The sequence below is a fragment of the Lethenteron reissneri genome, unplaced genomic scaffold (assembly GCF_015708825.2).
Source record: "Lethenteron reissneri isolate LAM-NWPU_2019-01 unplaced genomic scaffold, ASM1570882v1 scaffold_1383, whole genome shotgun sequence".
NCBI lineage: Eukaryota > Metazoa > Chordata > Hyperoartia > Petromyzontiformes > Petromyzontidae > Lethenteron > Lethenteron reissneri.
In genome coordinates this window covers 646-8,275 of record NW_026891095.1, presented here as the reverse complement: position 1 = coordinate 8,275, position 7,630 = coordinate 646, and the positions used below count along the sequence as shown (strand labels likewise).

Genomic DNA, 7,630 nt, shown 5'->3' with positions numbered 1-7,630 from the left:
GTATGCTTAGATCGCTCCTGGTCACCCTTGCAAAAAGAGACGTTAAGTTTCAATTGATTCCTGGTGAAATTCAAGCGCTTGCGAATTTGAGACCTGAGTTTGACTCCCGGTCATGGAAATCGACAGTGGCGAATTGTATCGGAATAGGTGACGAGCCAAGCAACATCCCACCACCCCCCACGTCACTAGTTTGCACTGACCGGCGTGGTGAAGTATGGTCAAACTAACCCCATGACCGGCGAGGCCTTCATCCAACAGTGGACACAGAGCTGTACATTTCGATTTAAAGCTGCTTCCGTGACTGCAGGGATTCATATTCTTGGTTCATTCGGTAAAGTCATGTAGAAAGGAAATAATAAAATAATATAAATATATAACAATAAAAAATTATCACGACGTTTCGACTGCAACACAAGCAATCATCGTCAGGTGTGAAATCCACAGCAAGAAAATTTGAAAATTTGAAAAAAATTCTTGCTGTGGATTTCACACTTGACGATGATTGCTTGTGTTGCAGCAGTCGAAACGTCGTGAGAATTTTTATTGTTTTATATTTCTATTATTTTATTATTTCCCTTCTACGTGATGACTTTACCGAACGAACCAAGAAGATGAATCCCTGCAGTCACGAAAGAAGCTTTACATCGAAATCCTCCCAGGTCCGTCGCCATCTCTCGCGGCCCCAGTGCCGCGCTAATCGTCCGTCTCACTCCTCCCAACGCGCGCGGGCCGAGCTCAGACGAGACCGGGCGCATTCAGGGTGATACGGTCGTAGGCCATGCTTGCAGAGACATGACGCACATTCATATGTAAAAATCAAGATTCTACTCTACTGCGGGAGGTCAACACTCATGAAAACGTTTATTCTGGACTCCTGGTTGAGTCCCGAAAGAGTGGCATTAAACGTGCATAAATATATTATATATATATTTATGCATGACAGACAGACAGACAAATAATCCCTGATGGGCAGTGTGGAACTGTTGTTCCTACCTGCTGTGTACACGATCACGTGACTTGAGGTAGCCAGGTAGACAGCCCCCTTCACTATCGGACCCTCCCCTAGGCCCCTCCCCTGACCCCCCCCCCCCCCCTCAGGCCCCTCTCCTGTCTCCCCCCTTCCTTAGGCCCCTCCCCTGACTGACCCTCCTCCCTTAGGCCCCTCCTCTCTCCGTACCGGCAGGAGGTCTCCACCAATCAAAGAGCTGTTTATATTATATATATATTTATGCACGACAGACAGACAAAAAATCACTGATGGGCAGTGTGGAACATATTGTTCCTACCTATATAACGAAAAATCAGTTTAAATAATTACTAAGAACTCGTGATCCCAATTATTGAAACAACTACCAAAAGCATTTTTTAAACATGACTTGGTTCCACCGAGATTTGAACTCAGATCGCAGGATTCAAAGTCCTGAGTGCTAACCATTACACCATGGAACCTTCACACAGAAACCTTGTTACACAGTCAACACGAGAGTGGGTTCAATCAATTGAGGGTGGGGCTGGGTGGGGAGGGGCTGGGTGGGAAGGGCTGGGTGGGAGGGAAGGGGCTTGTGCCCGCCCTCACAGTGGGGCACATGTGCTGGGGCTCAATGTCCAGGATGAGTGAGTTTGCTCCTCCTCCCATCACTTGCGACTCAGCAGCTCGCTGAGCATCTGGCTGTGACGCTGCTGAATGTCGAGCAGCTCTGCAAGAGAGGCGAACAGCTTCTTCTTGACACGACCGCCGCCATCAGCACCACCGGCAGTGTCAGCGGGGGCTGCGTGACGTCGTTTGGACGCTTGCCGAGGAGCAGCTGAAGCAGTAGCAGCAGCAGTAGCAGCAGCAGTAGCTTGCTCCGCTCGCTCCAGGTCATGTCCCAGCGGCTGCACCTGCAGCTGGTCCCACTGCAGCTTCTCCTGATCCAGCTTCTCCTGCTGCAGCTGCAGCTTCTCCTGCTGCAGCTGCAGCTTGTCCTGCTGCAGCTGCAACTTGTCCTGATCCAGGTCCAGCTTCTCCTGCTGCAGCTGCAGCTTCTCCTGCTGCAGCTGCAGCTTGTCCTGATCCAGGTCCAGCTTCTCCTGCTGCAGCTGCAGCTTCTCCTTCTGCAGCTGCAGCTTGTCCTGATCCAGGTCCAGCTTCTCCTGCTGCAGCTGCAGCTTCTCCTGCTGCAGCTGCAGCTTCTCCCACTGCAGAAGAGAACACAGGAGCTCTAGGTAATACACTCCCATATTCATCATCATCATCCATCACCCATCATCATCATCATTCAGTAACAAGCGCCATCAGCAGCAGCAGCACCATCGCTGTCCTTGAAACTGATTGGTCCACACCAGAGACAGCTTTCTTTAGAGCCCAGGGCAATGCATACATGATCAGAGTGTTGTTTTTTTGTTTGCATTTGACTGCAAGTTTTTGTGGTTAATGTCAACGCGATTCCTTGCAAAAGGTGTCAGTTTTGTTTGCCAGAAAAAAGGGGAAAACGCCCATGAGTGTATGTTGGTATCTGGTAAAGGAGGTCCCGTGATGTAATCAGGATGCCTCACCCCTCATCCCTCCTCGCCACACCGAAGACAGCTGCTGCTGCTGGAGGAGGAGATGGAGGTCGTCAAAATGTCATCGAAATCCCGGAGTCGGACAAACCGCACGGGGTGGTTGGACATCGCAATTGGCGGTTTTAAAAAACAAACAAAATTCAACGGGAAAAGTTCGAAGCTTTGCTAGATCCATCTTCTTGGTTCTTTCGGTAAAGTCACGTAGAAGGGAAGTAATAAAATAATAAAAATAAAACATTATATTATTTTATTATGTTTTATATTTAATTTTATTACTTTATTACTTCCCTTCTACGTGACTTTACCGAAAGAACCAAGAAGATGAATCCCTGCAGTGACGAAAGCTTTAAATCGAAACTTTGCTAGATCCTCAACCTCAGGATGTCAAATTATAACTCGACAACAAGGTGCACGGATTGCTGGCGATACAGACGGGGAACGGAGGTTAAAACCCTCGGAATCGCCTTGGGTAACAACTTCATGGTATATAGCACAGATGTTGGCCAAGCATTAACCAAATGGTAATTATTCTTTGGTTCTTTCGGTAAAGTCACGTATAAAGATAAAATAATAAATTAAATACTAGCATACGACGTTTCGATTGCAACACAAGCAATCATCATCAGGTATAAAGTAAATAGAAACACAAATCTAGTCTACTTTTCTAAGTATACTAAGTATACTAGATTTGTGTTCTATTTCTATTTAATTAAAAATTAAATAGAAACACAAATCTAGTATACATTTCTAAGTATACATTTATAAGTATACTAGATTTGTGTTTCTATTTAATTTATACCTGATGATGATTGCTTGTGTTGCAATCGAAACGTCGTAGTATGCTAGTATTTAATTTAATTTATTATTTTATCTTTATACGTGACTTTACCCAAAGAACCAAAGAATAATTCCTGCAGTCACGAAAGCTCCAAATTAAGTTCAAATGGTAATTATGAAAGTATCAGGCCTGGGGTCGTTCACAAGAGATGCAATGCGACACAGGTAAATGCGACACACCACCAACACACAATGCATTCCATAGGCTCAGAGCCTCCCCAACCACCTTTGTCTTCCCGCAGCTCACACAGCAGCTCACACAGCAGCACACAGCAGCACACACAGCAGCTCACACAGCAGCTCACAGCAGCTCACAGTAGCTCACACAGCAGCTCACAGCAGCTCACACAGCAGCTCACACAGCAACACACAGCAGCACACACAGCAGCACACACAGCAGCTCACACAGCAGCTCACACAGCAGCTCACACAGCAGCTCACACACAGCACACACACAGCACACACAGCAGCTCACACAGCAGCTCACACACAGCACACACACAGCACACACAGCAGCTCACACAGCAGCTCACACAGCAGCACACACAGCAGCACACACAGCAGCTCACACAGCAGCACACACAGCAGCTCACACAGCAGCTCACACAGCAGCTCACACAGCAGCACACACAGCAGCTCGCACAGCAGCTCGCACAGCAGCACGCACAGCAGCACGCACAGCAGCTCGCACAGCAGCACACACAGCAGCTCACACAGCAGCTCACACAGCAGCACACACAGCAGCACACACAGCAGCTCACACAGCAGCTCGCACAGCAGCTCACACAGCAGCTCACACAGCAGCACACACAGCAGCACACACAGCAGCTCACACAGCAGCTCACACAGCAGCACACACAGCAGCTCACACAGCAGCTCACACAGCAGCTCGCACAGCAGCTCACACAGCAGCACGCACAGCAGCACGCACAGCAGCTCACACAGCAGCTCACACAGCAGCTCGCACAGCAGCACACACAGCAGCTCACACAGCAGCACACACAGCAGCACACACAGCAGCTCACACAGCAGCTCACACAGCAGCACACACAGCAGCTCACACAGCAGCTCACACAGCAGCTCGCACAGCAGCACGCACAGCAGCTCGCACAGCAGCACGCACAGCAGCACACACAGCAGCTCACACAGCAGCACACACAGCAGCACACAGCAGCTCACACAGCAGCACACACAGCAGCACACACAGCAGCACACACAGCAGCACACACAGCAGCTCACACAGCAGCACACAGCAGCTCACACAGCAGCTCACACAGCAGCACACAGCAGCTCACACAGCAGCTCACACAGCAGCACACAGCAGCTCACACAGCAGCACACACAGCAGCACACACAGCAGCTCACACAGCAGCACACAGCAGCTCACACAGCAGCTCACACAGCAGCACACAGCAGCTCACACAGCAGCTCACACAGCAGCTCACACAGCAGCACACACAGCAGCTCACACAGCAGCTCACACAGCAGCTCACACAGCAGCACACACAGCAGCTCACAGCAGCTCACACAGCAGCTCACACACAGCACACACACAGCACACACAGCAGCTCACACAGCAGCACACACAGCAGCTCACACAGCAGCACACACAGCAGCTCACACAGCAGCTCACACAGCAGCACACACAGCAGCACACACAGCAGCTCACACAGCAGCTCACACAGCAGCACACACAGCAGCTCACACAGCAGCTCACACAGCAGCTCACACAGCAGCACACACAGCAGCTCACACAGCAGCACACACAGCAGCTCACACAGCAGCACACACAGCAGCACACACACAGCAGCTCGCACAGCAGCACGCACAGCAGCTCACACAGCAGCTCACACAGCAGCACGCGGTGGCAGCAGTAAGTCATTGTATGTAGGGGGGGGGCTCCCCCTAATATCAAACAGCACGCGAGGATGATTTCGAGCCGTCAGACGAGTGCTGTAGAAGACTGCTCATAGCGCAACTTTGAGTCACTTGCAGAAGTCGAAACTGCGGACAGTGACACGGTACGGGAGATGGGGACGAGGCAGTAGGGGGAGAGAGATGGGGAGAGAGATGGGGGGAGATGGGGAGAGATGGGGAGAGAGATGGGGGGCAGGGGGTTATCAACTCACTTCCAGAGGAGATTTTAAATGTTCCATGGCTCCACCTGCGCGTTTTCACTTGAGAAGAGGAGATGCCACCACCACCATCTCTGTGTGTGTGTGGGGGGTGTCGTGTGACCATTGGGTGTTCAAAGTGCCCAAGCCCATCGCCTTAATTAGCTGAGTGGTTAATTGCTGTAGCAGGTGGCGCGTGAGTGTTTAAATGGTTTAGCCCATCCACGTGTCTCCACTTATCACCTTCATTAACAGCAGCATCAACAGCAGCATCATCATCAGCAGCAGCAGCATCATCATCAGCAGCAGCAGCAGCATCATCAGCAGCAGCATCATCATCAGCAGCAGCATCATCATCAGCAGCAGCAGCAGCATCATCAGCAGCATCATCATCAGCAGCAGCAACATCATCATCATTAGCATCATCAGCAGCAGCATCATCAGCAGCAGCATCATCACCAGCAGCATCATCATCAGCGTGAGTAGGTTAAACATTGAGTTTTGTAAGGGCACCACGGGGTGACCAGCCCCACCCCTCCCAGCCCCCACCCTCCACACCCAGCCCCACCTCTCCCCCCACCACCCCCCACCACCACCCCCCCACCACCACCCCCCCACCACCACCACCCACCACCACCCCCCCACCACCACCCACCACCACCCCCCCACCACCACCCACCACCACCCCCACCACCACCACCCCCCACCACCACCAGGAGGGGTGAAGGGAGGGGGGCGGGGGGCAGGAAGTGGACAAGAGGAAGTCGTGGGGCGAGGGGCGAGGGGGGCGGGGGGCGGGGGGCGGGGCGAGGGGGGCGAGGGGGGCGGGGTTTGGGGGTGAACTCAAGTGACCCGACAGACGTTGAGCGCAATTCTTTGTTTATTTCGGTAACGTCGCGTAGATAGGGAACACAATATTAATAATAAAAATAATAAAATATAAAAATGTAATAAAAAAATATATAACAAATAAATAAATAATACCCCCGTCGACAGGAAGAGGGAAAAAAATCCCCTCCCCCACAATTTGGCGCCCTTTGCACGACGCGACTCGGTGAGCAGCTCAGTTCTAGCGGCGTGAACACGCGGGGCGTATCGTGGGTGATCACCATCAACATCAACAACATCATCATCAACAACATTAACTACATCATCAACAACATCATCATCAACAACATCATCATCAACAACATCATCACCACCAACAACAACATCATCAACAACATTAACTACATCATCAACAACAACAACATCATCATCAACAACATCAACAACATTAACTACATCATCAACAACATTAACTACATCAACAACAACAACATCATCATCAACAACATCAACAACACCATCATCATCAACAACATCATCAACACAATCACCATCATCACCTCCTCCTGCCCGGCCCCGCCCTCCCCTCTTGTTGTCTCCCGCAGCTCGAGCCGGCGGCGGCTACGAGCAGCAGCAGCATCATCATCAGAATCATCATCAGCAGCATCATCAACATCAGCATCATCATCATCAGCAGCATCATCAGCAGCAGCATCATCAGAATCATCATCAGCAGCATCATCAACATCAGCATCATCATCAGCAGGAGCAGCAGCATCATGGCCACGTGGACGCTGTGCTTGGGCAGCAGGACGAGCTTGATCTCCATGGCCGGCATCCGCTACGAGGGCACCCTGAGCGGGGTCAACACGGACGACTGCACCGTCGCCTTGGCCAAAGGTCACGCACGGGGGGGTGGGGGGGGTCACGGGTCAAAGGGGGTGAGGGCTTAAACACTTCCCTGCTCCTTGCGGAGGGAGCTGCTAGGAACACGTTGGCCAGGGTCAACGACGGTGACCAGGGCGTGGGGCGTGCTGTGTTCTGCAAACATGGCCGACTGTGAGGGCGGGCAGCACAAGGCGGCGTGAGTAGGTGAAACGTTGAGTTTTATAAGGGCACCACGGGGTGAGCAGCCCCTCCCCACTCAGCCCCTCCCCACCCAGCCCCACCCAGCCCCACCCTCCCCACCCAGCCCCTCCCAACCCAGCCCCTCCCACCCCCCACCCAGCCCCACCCTCCCCACCCAGCCCCTCCCCACCCAGCCCCACTGCAGGGATTCATCTTCTTGGTTCTTTCGGTAAAGTCAC

The 7,630-nt window shown here is 51.8% G+C and overlaps 1 non-coding gene across 1 annotated transcript; it reads right to left on the bottom strand.

Moving 5' to 3' along the window:
• Nucleotides 1-1,377: 1,377 nt before the first annotated feature.
• TRNAQ-UUG (transfer RNA glutamine (anticodon UUG)) lies at nucleotides 1,378-1,449 on the bottom strand. The gene has a single exon. It is a non-coding gene; the product is annotated as a tRNA-Gln (tRNA).
• Between the last annotated feature and the right edge of the window lie 6,181 nt (nucleotides 1,450-7,630).